General features: G+C 26.7%; 1 long non-coding RNA gene across 2 annotated transcripts in view; it reads right to left on the minus strand.

Annotated features, from left to right (window-relative positions):
- The window catches only part of LOC129960201 (uncharacterized), a 238,511-nt gene that overhangs the window by 197,169 nt on the left and 22,925 nt on the right, over positions 1–18,417 (minus strand). For both annotated transcript variants that reach the window (XR_008783555.1, XR_008783556.1), the window contains exon 2: positions 18,164–18,224. This is a non-coding gene — a long non-coding RNA (uncharacterized LOC129960201). The remainder of the gene's footprint in view (positions 1–18,163; positions 18,225–18,417) is intronic.

The raw sequence follows: 18,417 nt of genomic DNA on the forward strand, positions 1-18,417 counted from the left end.
TGAAAATATGAAAGACAAACAAAAATATACACACCTCATTCATGTCTTAAGATTAGTTTGCATTTCAACCAAGTCCCTTTCATAACTTTTTATACCTATGAAAGGAAAGAAAAAAATGTTTAAATTCAACATGCAGTATTGTTAAAGAAATGTAAAACACATACACATCAGGACATAAATAATTATTTTTAAAAATTCAGAGACTTGAAAATTTACACATCAAATCCCATTCTCAGTTTTTCGAAATACAGATTAATTATTAAGTTTATCAGAGAGAAAGCAGATTTCATTCTGCATTGACATTAGTATGTAACAGAGATTTTAGATATAATTAAAATTCAAATGTAATAACAACTGAACATACTTTTCTTGATATGCCAAAAAATTAAGCTTTACATTTTCAAATACCTTATATGCTAAAAAAGCAATATTTTCAGTTTTTAATTTTATAAGAAGGTTCAGAAAAGAATATAGTGGAATGAGAAACTTAGTCAGTCTCACTAACACACAGAAATGCTCCAATATTTGAAATCAAAAGATATAGAATACAAACATTTTAAGTGAACAGTACAATTAGAAGTTAAATATTAAACTGAGAATAATGAGATCTAATATTCTGTTGCAGCTGCAACAAGAATAAAGAATGAAAAATACAATTAGAAAGTGTCAAGAAGCAGAAAACATAGATTATATGCCATAAATTCATGATTTGTTGTATCAAGACACATTTCTCCAATTCAAGGTCAAAGGACCAATTTATAATTCATGTTACTTTTTATCATCCCTTACATTAGAACACATTTAAATATGAACGCAAAGTGGTAATTCAATAAAAAAAACCTTGAAAATATGAAAGACAAACAAAAATATACACACCTCATTCATGTCTTAAGATTAGTTTGCATTTCAACCAAGTCCCTTTCATAACTTTTTATACCTATGAAAGGAAAGAAAAAAATGTTTAAATTCAACATGCAGTATTGTTAAAGAAATGTAAAACACATACACATCAGGACATAAATAATTATTTTTAAAAATTCAGAGACTTGAAAATTTACACATCAAATCCCATTCTCAGTTTTTCGAAATACAGATTAATTATTAAGTTTATCAGAGAGAAAGCAGATTTCATTCTGCATTGACATTAGTATGTAAGAGAGATTTTAGATATAATTAAAATTCAAATGTAATAACAACTGAACATACTTTTCTTGATATGCCAAAAAATTAAGCTTTACATTTTCAAATACCTTATATGCTAAAAAAGCAATATTTTCAGTTTTTAATTTTATAAGAAGGTTCAGAAAAGAATATAGTGGAATGAGAAACTTAGTCAGTCTTACTAACACACAGAAATGCTCCAATATTTGAAATCAAAAGATATAGAATACAAACATTTTAAGTGAACAGTACAATTAGAAGTTAAATATTAAACTGAGAATAATGAGATCTAATATTCTGTTACAGCTGCAACAAGAATAAAGAATGAAAAATACAATTAGAAAGTGTCAAGAAGCAGAAAACATAGATTATATGCCATAAATTCATTATTTGTTGTATCAAGACACATTTCTCCAATTCAAGGTCAAAGGACCAATTTATAATTCATGTTACTTTTTATCATCCCTTACATTAGAACACATTTAAATATGAACACAAAGTGGTAATTCAATAAAAAAACCTTGAAAATATGAAAGACAAACAAAAATATACACACCTCATTCATGTCTTAAGATTAGTTAGCATTTCAACCAAGTAACTTTCATAACTTTATATACCTATGAAAGGAAAGAAAAAAATGTTTAAATTCAACATGCAGTATTGTTAAAGAAATGTAAAACACATACACATCAGGACATAAATAATTATTTTTAAAAATTCAGAGACTTGAAAATTTACACATCAAATCCCATTCTCAGTTTTTCGAAATACAGATTAATTATTAAGTTTATCAGAGAGAAAGCAGATTTCATTCTGCATTGACATTAGTATGTAACAGAGATTTTAGATATAATAAAAATTCAAATGTAATAACAACTGAAAATACTTTTCTTGATATGCCAAAAACTTAAGCTTTACATTTTCAAATACCTTATATGCTAAAAAAAGCAATATTTTCAGTTTTTAATTTTATAAGAAGGTTCAGAAAAGAATATAGTGGAATGAGAAACATAGTCAGTCTTACTAACACACAGAAATGCTCCAATATTTGAAATCAAAAGATATAGAATACAAACATTTTAAGTGAACAGTACAAATAGAAGTTAAATATTAAACTGAGAATTATGAGATCTAATATTCTGTTGCAGCTGCAACAAGAATAAAGTATGAAAAATACAATTACAAAGTGTCAAGAAGCAAAAAACATTGATTATATGCCTTAAGTTCATGATTTGTTGTATCAAGACACATTTTTCCAATTCAAGGTCAAAGGACCAATTTATAATTCATGTTACTTTTTATCATCCCTTACATTAGAACACATTTAAATATGAACGCAAAGTGGTAATTCAATAAAAAAACCTTGAAAATATGAAAGACAAACAAAAATATACACACCTCATTCATGTCTTAAGATTAGTTTGCATTTCAACCAAGTCCCTTTCATAACTTTTTATACCTATGAAAGGAAAGAAAAAAATGTTTAAATTCAACATGCAGTATTGTTAAAGAAATGTAAAACACATACACATCAGGACATAAATCATTATTTTTAAACATTCAGAGACTAAAAAATTTACACATCAAATCCCATTCTCAGTTTTTCGAAATACAGATTAATTATTAAGTTTATCAGAGAGAAAGCAGATTTCATTCTGCATTGACATTAGTATGTAGCAGAGATTTTAGACATAATTAGAATTCAAATGTAGTAACAACTGATCATACTTTTCTTGATAGGCCAAAGAAATAAACTTTACATTTTGAAATACCTTAGATCCTAAAAAAGCAATATTTTCAGTTTCTAATTCTAACATAATCAGACTTGATAACACTGAGAAATGTTCAAATATTTGAAATTAAAAGAAATAGTCTTAGAAGTATTTTCTTTAATACAAACATTTTAAGTGAACGGTACAATCAGAAGTAAAATATTAAACTGAGAATAATGATATCTAATATTCTGTTGCAGCAGCAACAAGCAAAAAGAATAAAAAATACAAACAGAAAGTGGCAAGAAGCAAAAAACATTTATTTCATACCATAAGTTCATTATTTGTTGTATCAAGATACATTTCTCGACTTTATGAACAAAGGCCCACTTTATAATTCATGTTACTTTTTTTCTGATTCCTTGCATTAGAACTGATTTAAATGTGAACACAAAGTGGTAATTAAATAAAAATCTGCAATATTTGAAAGACAAACAAAGATAAAACACAAAAAAAAAGAAGTTAAATAAGTTAAAGCAAGTACTCTAATTTAAAATTCGTGTTAATTATTTCTGATCTATTATATCAGAAAACATATAAAATCTGACACAAAGTTGTTATGAAACAAAGGATATCATGAAAAAGTCTAAGAAAACCAAAAATATATGGGCTGCATAAATGTGACCAAAAAATGAAGTTGAAAAAGAAATAATAATGAAGGACCATTAATTAATATTGATGCCTATGAAGAGAAATAGTAAGTATATATAAAAATAGTCTATACAGCATTTGAAAAGAAATATGCAAAAAAAAAAAAAAAAAAAAAAAAAATTGCTTTAACCTTAAGAATTTAGTCAAATAGATAGAAATATATACACATAGTTTAAATAATTGCACACAGTTTAAATAATATACACATAAAATAGTCAAATAGTTTAAAAATATATACATAAAAAATAGAATGAGACTTTCAGAGAGTAACATTATTATCAATAAATAAGTTAAATTAAGAATAGAGTAAAAAGAAAAAAAGCTGAATATGATACAAAATCAAAAGTAAACAAAAATGCTTTTGCACCATTTCTTCTATCTTCGACACAGTTTAACACTTTCTGAAACTTTTGAAACCAAACAAAAATAATTGAAAAGAGAGTGTGCACTGGATAAAAACTTTTAGCTTTAAAATAAAGAAGGGAAAATGTATGACGCAATCAGGATTTTATAATGAGAAATTCCAAGGCAAATACGATAGTGAAAACAAGCAGTCGTATTTAAAATCATTTCGTATTTTTACTGCTATTTGGTTTAAGATCATAATTTTGACATTAAAAGAAAACATTATTCAAGAATTACAATTTCCCAAAAGAATTCCAAAAATTATCATTAATTTTCTAAGAAGTTATTTGCCTTTGCATATGACTCTTTGAAAGGCTCGTGATCTACATGAAATGAATTAATAATTATTTACAAATCATGTTTACTTTATTTTAACAAAAATAAAATGAAATATATATATATATATTGGTGAGCATTTGAAACTAACATCGGAAATGAAAGGAAAAAATAGGGAAAATATGCGTACGCTCATATGGCATTATGAAATCAAACAATTCTGTAATTCGATAACGAAAACGATAGGTTCTTCGCTATGTTAATCAAAACTCAGTCCAATATTGAAGAACTCATCTTTAAATCCCCAACCTTAATGGCAAACGATTGCCACAATTTTGGCGAACGTACTCTGTTTTGAAAGAAATATTAAGCAAACCCAATCTTAATATCACTGAGATATTAATTACTAAGATAAAATTTATAACTGTCATAACTGCAAGATATAAAAATAATTTGAAATTGTAATTGTGTACAAGTAGTATTTTATTTTTCAGTTCAATTCACTATCCTGAAATGAATATGTTTGACCACAAATGTTGGTTACATATTTCTTTTCTTTTTTTTTATTCATCGCTTTGTACCGTATACATTTGTATAAATTTACTTATTATTTTTTTAGCTCATTCTCTTCAAGTTGCTGTTTCAAACTTCACCCTAAATTATTAGTGCTTATAAGAACCTTACAACTATGAAAAGTAATAACGACATTTGTTGCTTTTCCCATATTTCACCATTTCAGGGAAACCACTGAGAATATGAGGGTATTCAGCTGTCTCCTTATTCCCCGATAAAACATTTAGAGGCTCTTAACGGGTAACGTAATTTTCTTGGGCCTTTGTTTTGTCAAATTCGAACCTTATGAAAAGTTATAGATTAGACCTGACTAACTGAAATGGAAATCAGGTAATTTTTTTTATCTTAATTATTTGTGTGAGCTGTTTTATGTAGCAAATTTCCATAATCTGACAAAGCATTTTATTATTGATAGTTAATATAATAATGATATTTCAGTTGATAATCAATAAAAGAGTTTGTTAAAATATTAATAAAAAACAATATTATTATATTTAGATCGGAATTATTTGCATAATTTCAAACTAAATTTTGAAAACTTTAAAATGAAAAAAAATTTTAAATGCCCTCTTTGTTAAATAAATTTCAAATTATTTAAGGTGATTAAGGTTTCAGTCAGTTCCGATAATCAATATTAGCAGGTACTAAATGTTCTAATCTTCTTTCTAGTCAGATTATAGTTATTGGCATTTAGCAGGAACTTTCGTGCCGGAGCAAGAAAAGATTTTATTTCGTTTTTTACACATAAAACAATGAAAGGAGTTGCTTAGAGGGGGAAAAAATAGGAGGCCCAACTCACAAATATTCCTATTACTCTCGTTTTTAGATAACATTAAATAGTTATTTAGACCGTACAATATAATTTTCGATAATAATAAGTTCTCTATGAAGTGCGGTGTTCCTGTGGTATAGTTCTAATCATTTAATTACGGTTCAAAATTCCTATGTCCATATAACAACATACATAGGATCAATTCTAAACGGGATGTTATATTTACTAAACGAATATAAACCCCTTTCTAAATCACGAAATTTTCATAATCCTGTTCTGGTGAAAAAGATAATAGTAGTCTCTGTGTCCTTTCTTTCTTTGGAGAATTTCTGATTAAAAATTTATTGAAATTTCAAGAGGATGATCCATCACTTACGGAAACATATTTAAATTATTCAGTCCAAAATTTGTGATACCAAGACGCCTACTTTAAAGGTTGAGAACATTGCGAATCTGGGAAATAATTATTTCGCATTATCATATACTATTTAGTACCATTTGTTTCAGGTATGCTTTTGTTGTATGAAATTATATCAGTTTTGGCGAAAAAGAAATTATAAATTTTGCGATCCTTCTTGGTATTTGTACTTATAATTGAATAATCCCACATCTAATGAGTTAAATATCGGTTTGAATTGAAATTAATCATAAATGCTATAATTATGAAATTCAATTAAAAATAAATTTTTTTCTGAACCAAACTATAGTCTGTGTAATTTCTGTGGGCGTTTCAAGGAAACTCGTTTGCCCTGCTATTCTCCCTTTCTCCTTGTCCGTTGCCATGGTTTCGACAAAGCTTGTTTTTTTTTTCCCACACCAGTACGTTTCAGTAAGGACATTAAGCTGGCGGTGCCTTAACAGCTGTGGGAAGGAAAAAAAAAAAAAAGAAGAAGAAGAAGAAAAAAAAAAAAAGCAAAGAAAAAGAGATACTGAAGAAAAAAGACACTGTTATCTGCCACAGCGTTGCGACGCAAACAATCAGTAACGAGGTAAAAAACGTGACTTTGAACCGCCTACAGAAAATACATAGACTATAAAAAATGATGCATTGTATATAAAGAGCGCTAATGCCTGAGGGTGATTCTTGAGGAAGTCTTCAGGCTGGATTCCTCATTTCTTTCTCTTTGAATTAAACGTAATGTTTATTTCTAATCAGTTTGAATTGAGTGTTCTTAAAATGCGCAATCATTGAATTGAAGGTGTATTTTGTATTAAGATTATATTAACTTATAGATAGAAATTTTCACGGAGAAATTATTAGTTAAAACCTTGCTTTTCTGTGTAATGCAGCATTTTTTGAAAGAATTTTTTTTTTTTTTTCTCCAGTTGAAAGGAACGCTATTCGAAAAAAGAAAATGTTCATTGATTACATTTCTTTCCTTCATCATAGTAAATATTCTATTATTTGACTATGTTACTTTTCATCATTGTAATATTATATTACTTAAAGTTGAAAATGTTTGATTTTTTTTACCATATTCAGATAATTGAGATTTTAATTTTACCTAAGATTGGACGCAACTGCAACATTCTAGACAAATCCAAGGACAGAGTGTATTCTCTATGGATGCCAGTTATTACGTTGAAATAAATTCTACACTGTCGGTCCTAGAATGTTGAGTTTTGGACTGATTATTCGTGCATTAGCATGAGAGTAATTTAAAAAATTAGCCAAAATATAAACTGAAATGATCCTGCTATATAATTCGTTCTGTAAACACAGTTACTAGAAGGATGCTAGTGATTCGAAAAACGATGATTATATTCTTCCACAACCAGGACGGCATGACGATTATTTACAAAACAAATATTCAGCGTATCTAAACTTTCCTTATTACTGAATATATCATTGTTTTAGAGAGCAAGCAAATAATTTTATTTTCTTAGACGGCTTTCTAGTGCTTCTTCGAGATGTATTAAATGTTCAGTTTCCCAAGTTTTTCCACCTTTTTTTTTTATAGAATCAAAGTTGCAACTAAAGACTAATTATAATGAGCAATCTTATGCATTATTAGTAAATTTCTTCTAGGTTATGATAGTTGGATGATGTACTACTAGAAAAATAATTGAATGTGACAATTTTTATTTCTTGAATAAATGTTTCAGAAACAAACGTTTTCATTGAAATTGCCGATTAGTCCTTCTAAAATTAAAAATGAGCATATCTCTGCAAATTTTGCATATAAAACTTAAAACTGTGCGTGGTTAGATGAATGAAAGAAACGTAGTTTTCTCCTACAGTTAGTATTTTGGAAAATAAAAATAATTTCACTTTTCGTGGGTTATCATTGAATATATATATATATATATATATATATATATATATATATATATATATATATATATATATATATATATATTCATTGATATCCCATAAAATTGCATTTGTTTGTGTGTGTGTATATATACGTACGCACAAGCAAATTTTACACTTACAAGACAAATCAAAATGTTCAACTGCATTTTGAAAATTCGTCATTTAGAGGAATAAAAAAAATAGTTTATCAATTCTGACTCTTAAGTTCGTCTCGATAAATAAATAATAATAATAAAAAGGACTGGGTTGTTTGTAATTTTCAGTTCACAAACTCGTTTCATGGATCCGATCTGCCGAGGCTGCTTAATCGTATTACGCAATTTCAGCTTTAAAGAGACTTAAGGATTAAAATTATTGAAATTAAAAGTAAAGAATTATTTTTAAATGCCCTGTTTAGAAGAATGAAATTAAATATTTTGCGGATTCTTTGTCTGAATATGTTACTGAATGCAACTCTCCTAAGACATTTTTATATTAACCCTTGTAGCACCCGCACTGTTATGCATCACCGGAAGGGATGAGAGATCTCTGCCTTAAGCGAACATTCTGGCAACCCCTGACACCAAAAACAGAGTATTTCCGGAGTTTTTCTTCAGTCTGTGTGCGGTTCCCTTGCTTGCATGTGAGGAACCCATGTTTACTTAAAGAATGTAATTTTTATAGAATTTTTTAATTAAAATTTCTTTTAAGTTATTACTTGACTAATTTCTATACCCTTTATTTATTGAAGAGACTCTTAAATCTCCTCATTTTTCTCATGGCATACAGCATTAATAGAAATATTTTGAGACCCGCTGAATTATTATAGTTCAGTTTCACAAAGCTTTATTTTCATTTCATGGATGGCGGCACAAGTGTGCGGCACTATTTGAAATATATGTCTCATTACGAGGAAGATATGAATGCTTTTAGGGAAGTTGAACCAAAACAGCATTCAAAGTGTGTAGAATGTAATATATTCCTGCCTGTAAATGATATTTTTTTTTTCGAAAATCATAAGAAATCTGCTTTCTGATCACAAGAAAAAGTAATAAATAAAAAATATTAAAATTTTCTTTTCTATATTTTGAGCAAAATTATTGTGCAATTTATAATTAGTTAATGTTGATCTAATTTCTCATCAGAATGTTTGCTTCTATTTTACGCTGCTCTCCTGCTGCTAACAGATGTATGTATCTTTGCTCTAATTCTGCAATGGATCATGTTGAATAATTTTAACACTGGAAAGATGGTGAAAAATAATTTAAGACAAACAACAACAACAACAGCAAAAGAAAAACAAATAAATCAAGACGATTAAAAATTCTGGACATTGCTTTTCAAAGTGAAAATTAACATTCAGTTGAAGAAACAGAGTCCGAATTTGTTAATTAACTTGTCTCATTTTTTCCTTCATTGTCTTAAATCATTATCAAATCACATATTTGATCAAATATTTTGTGAATATTGTTTATATATTTAAAGAAACATGTACCGTGGTATCTTGCGTAATAAGTGTAATTCATTACAGAATCTTACTGGAAAGAATGCTACATCCTCGTTGTGCGGGGGGAAAAAAAATCCAGAGAAAACCATGCAAAATAGAACAATCTATTCCGTTTCAGAATATATATATATATATATATATATATATATATATATATATATATATATATATATATATATATATATATATATATATATATATATATATTACTATTTTTATTGCATGGCTTTTATTACAAGAAATCTGTGTATAGACATTTGTCTTCCGATACGCTTCGAAACTTGTCGAAAATGATGCACAGCATTATTCGTAAATTAATTAGGAGTGTGTATAGCTACTACCTTATCAGGGTGATAAGACAGTAGCTTTCAGCATCTCCCTTATTTCACTGGAAGGCTGCTGCTCTGTTGAAGCTATTATTTTCTTCTTTCCAGTTTAAATATCCTCTGCAACTTCTTGCTGCGGTAAAGAATACATTTCCATAAGTTGTTCCGGAGTTCTTTCTATATTCTTCCGTCACCTCAATGATGTCGTTGCTATCCATCTTTGGCCACATAATCCTGACTTTTATTTTTCAGAAAGAAAGAAATTTAATGTGTATGCGCAAAATATAGTATATTTCTTCTTTCATAATTCAAAGTCAGATGTATAGGAAAATGCATAAAAATTACATCTGAATATCATTAAGACTCAGAAGAATATCGGCATTGAAGTACGTTGAATTTCAGTACTTCTCTAAAAGAAGCTAAAAGGCGAGAGGTTTTCTATAAAAATCTGTTCAATTTTAATTTGCTACAAATTAGAATTTTTTTTTTTTTTTTTTTGCACTATAATCATATTTTTTTTGTTACATTTGGTCAATACCATAAAAAATACTTAATTATTATATCACACATCATAACTAAATCTTTCATTTATTGTTCATTTGGTGTCAAATCGTGCTTGGTTTTTAATTTCGCTAAAATTCAGCTTAATTCTATTGCAACTTAAAGATATCTCTCTACATAGATTACATATTCATCTGAACTTGAAATAAAAACTGATCTTCAATACACATTTTCATTTTTCAATCATTGACAAAAATTACATTCTGCATTTTATTTACACAACTGTTTAATAATTGTGTGAATAGTTAAGAAATTATTTGTAAATAGCTATAATTTCATTTTATTTACAGCATGATGAGTCTAATTTTTATTATTAAGAAGCTTTTTTTTTTTTTTTTTTTTTTTTTTTACATTTCATAGCTGTTTACTTTCATTTTGTTTTGTTAAATCGTCACTTTTTTTAATGGATTTGATTATTTGTCATATTTTATATGATACCAAGTATCATAAATGATCTACATAAATATTAAATTGGACTTTATGCCACTAAAAACTTAAACTAACTGATTGATTTTGCTCCGAGATCAACAGATTGGCATAATGTTTTAAAATCTGTTTAATTTTGATTTACTAAGAATTTGGAATATTTAATTTTTAGCACAATAAGCTTGTTTCTTTGGTACATTTCGACAGATACCACATATCAAAGATAATTAACTTAATTATTATATAACACATTTTCAGTCAATGTCTCCTTAATTGTTCATTTGGTGACAAATCATGTTTAGTTTTTAATTCCACTAAAATTCAACTTCATTCCATTGCAATATAAAATTTCTCTCTATGCCGATTACATAATCATTTGATCTTGGAATAAAAACTGATGTTCAACACATATTTTTATTTTCCAATTATTGATTTAAATTACACATCATTGATGATCTCATTTATTGTTCATATGGTGTCAAAACTTCATTAGTTTTTAATTTTTGTTTTGAAAATTCAGTTTTATTCAATTGCAATATAAAGTTTTCTCTTTATGTAGATTACATATTCATTTGAAATTGTGTCAAATGAAACAAGTTCAAGCAAAATTCACTTACTTGTCGGAAAAAAAAATTGATATTCAAGACACATTTCAGTTTTTAATTATTGACATCAATTACATTCTGCCTTTTTATTGCAACATTTGTTTAAAAGTTCTATGAATATTTAAGATATTATTTGCAAATTAATATTATTTCCTTTTATTTTAGCATGATGAGTGATTTTAATACTTGAAGACTAAATATTCTTATAATACTGCAAATATGGCTTCATTTAAATTTTGCTTTGCCAAATATTTAAATTCGTATATTCTCTATTTTAATGGATTTGTCTGTTATATTTTATACGATACTAAGAAACATAAATAATTTACATCAATATTAAAAATTAATATGAGAATGAAACTCAGATTATAGCAAAAATTCAAATTCAAATTGTAATAACAATTTGTCAAGCTTTTCTTAATCTCCCAATAACACTTTACATTTTTTAATATTAAGCAGTATAAGAATAAATATTTTCAGTTTTTAAATTTCAAAAAACGGAGAAAAAATGTACTCAAAGAAGAAACAGAATTTGCCTTAATATCGCAAAGGTATGATTGAAAATTTGAAATAAAAACAAATAGACTTAGAAGTATTTTCTTTATTGCCAACATTTTAAGTAAAAAGTAAAATTAGAAGTACAATATTAAACTGAGAATAATGAGATCTAATATTCTGCTGCAGCAGCAACAAGAATAAAGAATGAAAATTACAAACAGAAAGTGTCAAGTAGCAAAAAACATTAATTTTATAAGATAAATTCATGATTTGTTGTATCAAGACACATTTCTCCCATTCAAGGTCAAAGGACCAATTTATAATTCATGTTACTTTTTATCATCCCTTACATTAGAACACATTTAAATATAAACACAAAGTGGTAATTCAATAAAAAAACCTTGAAAATATGAAAGACAAACAAAAATATACACACCTCATTCATGTCTTAAGATTAGTTTGCATTTCAACCAAGTCCCTTTCATAACTTTTTATACCTATGAAAGGAAAGAAAAAAATGTTTAAATTCAACATGCAGTATTGTTAAAGAAATGTAAAACACATACACATCAGGACATAAATAATTATTTTTAAAAATTCAGAGACTTAAAAGTTTACACATCAAATCCCATTCTCAGTTTTTCGAAATACAGATTAATTATTAAGTTTATCAGAGAGAAAGCAGATTTCATTCTGCATTGACATTAGTATGTAACAGAGATTTTAGATATATATAAATTTCAAATGTAATAACAACTGAACATACTTTTCTTGATATGCCAAAAAATTAAGATTTACACTTTCAAATACCTTATATGCTAAAAAAGCAATATTTTCAGTTTTTAATTTTATAAAAAGGTTCAGAAAAGAATATAGTGGAATGAGAAACATAGTCAGTCTTACTAACACACAGAAATGCTCCAATATTTGAAATCAAAAGATATAGAATACAAACATTTTAAGTGAACAGTACAATTAGAAGTTAAATATTAAACTGAGAATAATGAGATCTAATATTCTGTTGCAGCTGCAACAAGAATAAAGAATGAAAAATACAATTAGAAAGTGTCAAGAAGCAAAAAACATTGATTATATGCCATAAATTCATGATTTGTTGTATCAAGACACATTTCTCCAATTCAAGGTCAAAGGACCAATTTATAATTCATGTTACTTTTTTCTCATCCCTTACATTGGAACATATTTAAATCTGAACACAAAGAGGTAATTCAATAAAAAAAACCTTGAAAATATGAAAGACAAACAAAAATATACACACCTCATTCATGTCTTAAGATTAGTTTACATTTCAACCAAGTCCCTTTCATAACTTTTTATACCTATGAAAGGAAAGAAAAAAATGTTTAAATTCAACATGCAGTATTGTTAAAGAAATGTAAAACACATACACATCAGGACATAAATAATTATTTTTAAAAATTCAGAGACTTAAAAATTTACACATCAAATCCCATTCTCAGTTTTTCGAAATACTGATTAATTATTAAGTTTATCAGACAGAAAGCAGATTTCATTTTGCATTGACATTAGTATGTAACAGAGATTTAAGAAATAATATAAATTCAAATGTAATTACAACTGAACATACTTTTCTTGATATGCCAAAAAATTAAGCTTTACATTTTCAAATACCTTATATGCTAAAAAAGCAATATTTTGAGTTTTTAATTTTATAAGAAGGTTCAGAAAAGAATATAGTGAAATGAGAAACACTGTCAGTCTTACTAACACACAGAAATGCTCCAATATTTGAAATCAAAAGATATAGAATACAAACATTTTAAATGAACACTACAATTAGAAGTTAAATATTAAACTGAGAATAATGAGATCTAATATTCTGTTGCAGCTGCAACAAGAATAAAGAATGAAAAATACAATTAGAAAGTGTCAAGAAGCAAAAAACATTGATTATATGCCATAAATTCATGATTTGTTGTATCAAGACACATTTCTCCAATTCAAGGTCAAAGGACCAATTTATAATTCATGTTACTTTTTTCTCATCCCTTACATTGGAACACATTTAAATCTGAACACAAAGAGGTAATTCAATAAAAAAGCCTTGAAAATATGAAAGACAAACAAAAATATACACACCTCATTCATGTCTTAAGATTAGTTTACATTTCAACCAAGTCCCTTTCATAACTTTTTATACCTATGAAAGGAAAGAAAAAAATGTTTAAATTCAACATGCAGTATTGTTAAAGAAATGTAAAACACATACACATCAGGACATAAATAATTATTTTTAAAAATTCAGAGACTTAAAAATTTACACATCAAATCCCATTCTCAGTTTTTCGAAATACTGATTAATTATTAAGTTTATCAGACAGAAAGCAGATTTCATTCTGCATTGACATTAGTATGTAACAGAGATTTAAGAAATAATATAAATTCAAATGTAATTACAACTGAACATACTTTTCTTGATATGCCAAAAAATTAAGCTTTACATTTTCAAATACCTTATATGCTAAAAAAGCAATATTTTGAGTTTTTAATTTTATAAGAAGGTTCAGAAAAGAATATAGTGAAATGAGAAACATTGTCAGTCTTACTAACACACAGAAATGCTCCAATATTTGAAATCAAAAGATATAGAATACAAACATTTTAAATGAACACTACAATTAGAAGTTAAATATTAAACTGAGAATAATGAGATCTAATATTCTGTTGCAGCTGCAACAAGAATAAAGAATTAAAAATACAATTAGAAAGTGTCAAGAAGCAAAAAACATTGATTATATGCCTTAAATTCATGATTTGTTGTATCAAGACACATTTCTCCCATTCAAGGTCAAAGGACCAATTTATAATTCATGTTACTTTTTATCATCTCTTACATTAGAACACATTTAAATATGAACACAAAGTTGTAATTCAATAAAAAAAAAACCATGAAAATATGAAAGACAAACAAAAATATACACACCTCATTCATGTCTTAAGATTAGTTTGCATTTCAACCAAGTCCCTTTCATAACTTTTTATACCTATGAAAGGAAAGAAAAAAATGTTTAAATTCAACATGCAGTATTGTTAAAGAAATGTAAAACACATACACATCAGGACATAAATAATTATTTTTAAAAATTCAGAGACTTAAAATTTACACACCAAATCCCATTCTCAGTTTTTCGAAATACAGATTAATTATTAAGTTTATCAGAGAGAAAGCAGATTTCATTCTGCATTGACATTAGTATGTAACAGAGATTTTAGATATATATAAATTTCAAATGTAATAACAACTGAACATACTTTTCTTGATATGCCAAAAAATTAAGATTTACATTTTCAAATACCTTATATGCTAAAAAAGCAATATTTTCAGTTTTTAATTTTATAAAAAGGTTCAGAAAAGAATATAGTGGAATGAGAAATATAGTCAGTCTTACTAACACACAGAAATGCTCCAATATTTGAAATCAAAAGATATAGAATACAAACATTTTAAGTGAACAGTACAATTAGAAGTTAAATATTAAACTGAGAATAATGAGATCTTATATTCTGTTGCAGCTGCAACAAGAATAAAGAATGAAAAATACAAATAGAAAGTGTCAAGAAGCAAAAAAACATTGATTTTATGCCATAAATTCATGATTTGTTGTATCAAGACACATTTCTCCAATTCAAGGTCAAAGGACCAATTTATAATTCATGTTACCTTTTTCTCATCCCTTACATTGGAACACATTTAAATATGAACACAAAGTGGTAATTCAATAAAAAAAAAACTTGAAAATATGAAAGACAAAGAAAAATATACACACCTCATTCATGTCTTAAGATTAGTTTGCATTTCAACCAAGTCCCTTTCATAACTTTTTATACCTATGAAAGGAAAGAAAAAAATGTTTAAATTCAACATGCAGTATTGTTAAAGAAATGTAAAACACATACACATCAGGACATAAATAATTATTTTTAAAAATTCAGAGACTTAAAAGTTTACACATCAAATCCCATTCTCAGTTTTTCGAAATACAGATTAATTATTAAGTTTATCAGAGAGAAAGCAGATTTCATTCTGCATTGACATTAGTATGTAACAGAGATTTTAGATATATATAAATTTCAAATGTAATAACAACTGAACATACTTTTCTTGAATGCCAAAAAATTAAGATTTACATTTTCAAATACCTTATATGCTAAAAAAGCAATATTTTCAGTTTTTAATTTTATAAAAAGGTTCAGAAAAGAATATAGTGGAATGAGAAACATAGTCAGTCTTACTAACACACAGAAATGCTCCAATATTTGAAATCAAAAGATATAGAATACAAACATTTTAAGTGAACAGTACAATTAGAAGTTAAATATTAAACTGAGAATAATGAGATCTAATATTCTGTTGCAGCTGCAACAAGAATAAAGAATGAAAAATACAATTAGAAAGTGTCAAGAAGCAAAAAACATTGATTATATGCCATAAATTCATGATTTGTTGTATCAAGACACATTTCTCCAATTCAAGGTCAAAGGACCAATTTATAATTCATGTTACCTTTTTCTCATCCCTTACATTGGAACACATTTAAATATGAACACAAAGTGGTAATTCAATAAAAAAAAAACTTGAAAATATGAAAGACAAAGAAAAATATACACACCTCATTCATGTCTTAAGATTAGTTTGCATTTCAACCAAGTCCCTTTCATAACTTTTTATACCTATGAAAGGAAAGAAAAAAATGTTTAAATTCAACATGCAGTATTGTTAAAGAAATGTAAAACACATACACATCAGGACATAAATAATTATTTTTAAAAATTCAGAGACTTAAAAATTTACACATCAAATCCCATTCTCAGTTTTTCGAAATACTGATTAATTATTAAGTTTATCAGACAGAAAGCAGATTTCATTCTGCATTGACATTAGTATGTAACAGAGATTTAAGAAATAATATAAATTCAAATGTAATTACAACTGAACATACTTTTCTTGATATGCCAAAAAATTAAGCTTTACATTTTCAAATACCTTATATGCTAAAAAAGCAATATTTTGAGTTTTTAATTTTATAAGAAGGTTCAGAAAAGAATATAGTGAAATGAGAAACATTGTCAGTCTTACTAACACACAGAAATGCTCCAATATTTGAAATCAAAAGATATAGAATACAAACATTTTAAATGAAAACTACAATTAGAAGTTAAATATTAAACTGAGAATAATGAGATCTAATATTCTGTCGCAGCTGCAACAAGAATAAAGAATGAAAAATACAAATAGAAAGTGTCAAGAAGCAAAAAACATTGATTTTATGCCATAAATTCATGATTTGTTGTATCAAAACACATTTCTCCAATTCAAGGTCAAAGGACCAATTTATAATTCATGTTACTTTTTTCTCATCCCTTACATTGGAACACATTTAAATATGAACACAAAGTGGTAATTCAATAAAAAAACTTGAAAATATGAAAGACAAACAAAAATATACACACCTCATTCATGTCTTAAGATTAGTTTGCATTTCAACCAAGTCCCTTTCATAACTTTTTATACCTATGAAAGGAAAGAAAAAAATGTTTAAATTCAACATGCAGTATTGTTAAAGAAATGTAAAACACATACACATCAGGACATAAATAATTATTTTTAAAAATTCAGAGACTTAAAAGTTTACACATCAAATCCCATTCTCAGTTTTTCGAAATACAGATTAATTATTAAGTTTATCAGAGAGAAAGCAGATTTCATTCTGCATTGACATTAGTATGTAACAGAGATTTTAGATATATATAAATTTCAAATGTAATAACAACTGAACATACTTTTCTTGATATGCCAAAAAATTAAGATTTACATTTTCAAATACCTTATATGCTAAAAAAGCAATATTTTCAGTTTTTAATTTTATAAAAAGGTTCAGAAAAGAATATAGTGGAATGAGAAACATAGTCAGTCTTACTAACACACAGAAATGCTCCAATATTTGAAATCAAAAGATATAGAATACAAACATTTTAAGTGAACAGTACAATTAGAAGTTAAATATTAAACTGAGAATAATGAGATCTAATATTCTGTTGCAGCTGCAACAAGAATAAAGAATGAAAAATACAATTAGAAAGTGTCAAGAAGCAAAAAACATTGATTATATGCCATAAATTCATGATTTGTTGTATCAAGACACATTTCTCCAATTCAAGGTCAAAGGACCAATTTATAATTCATGTTACCTTTTTCTCATCCCTTACATTGGAACACATTTAAATATGAACACAAAGTGGTAATTCAATAAAAAAACTTGAAAATATGAAAGACAAACAAAAATATACATACCTCATTCATGTCTTAAGATTAGTTTGCATTTCAACCAAGTCCCTTTCATAACTTTTTATACCTATGAAAGGAAAGAAAAAAATGTTTAAATTCAACATGCAGTATTGTTAAAGAAATGTAAAACACATACACATCAGGACATAAATAATTATTTTTAAAAATTCAGAGACTTAAAAGTTTACACATCAAATCCCATTCTCAGTTTTTCGAAATACAGATTAATTATTAAGTTTATCAGAGAGAAAGCAGATTTC

The sequence above is a fragment of the Argiope bruennichi genome, chromosome X2 (genome assembly GCF_947563725.1).
Source record: "Argiope bruennichi chromosome X2, qqArgBrue1.1, whole genome shotgun sequence".
NCBI classification, from domain to species: domain Eukaryota; kingdom Metazoa; phylum Arthropoda; class Arachnida; order Araneae; family Araneidae; genus Argiope; species Argiope bruennichi.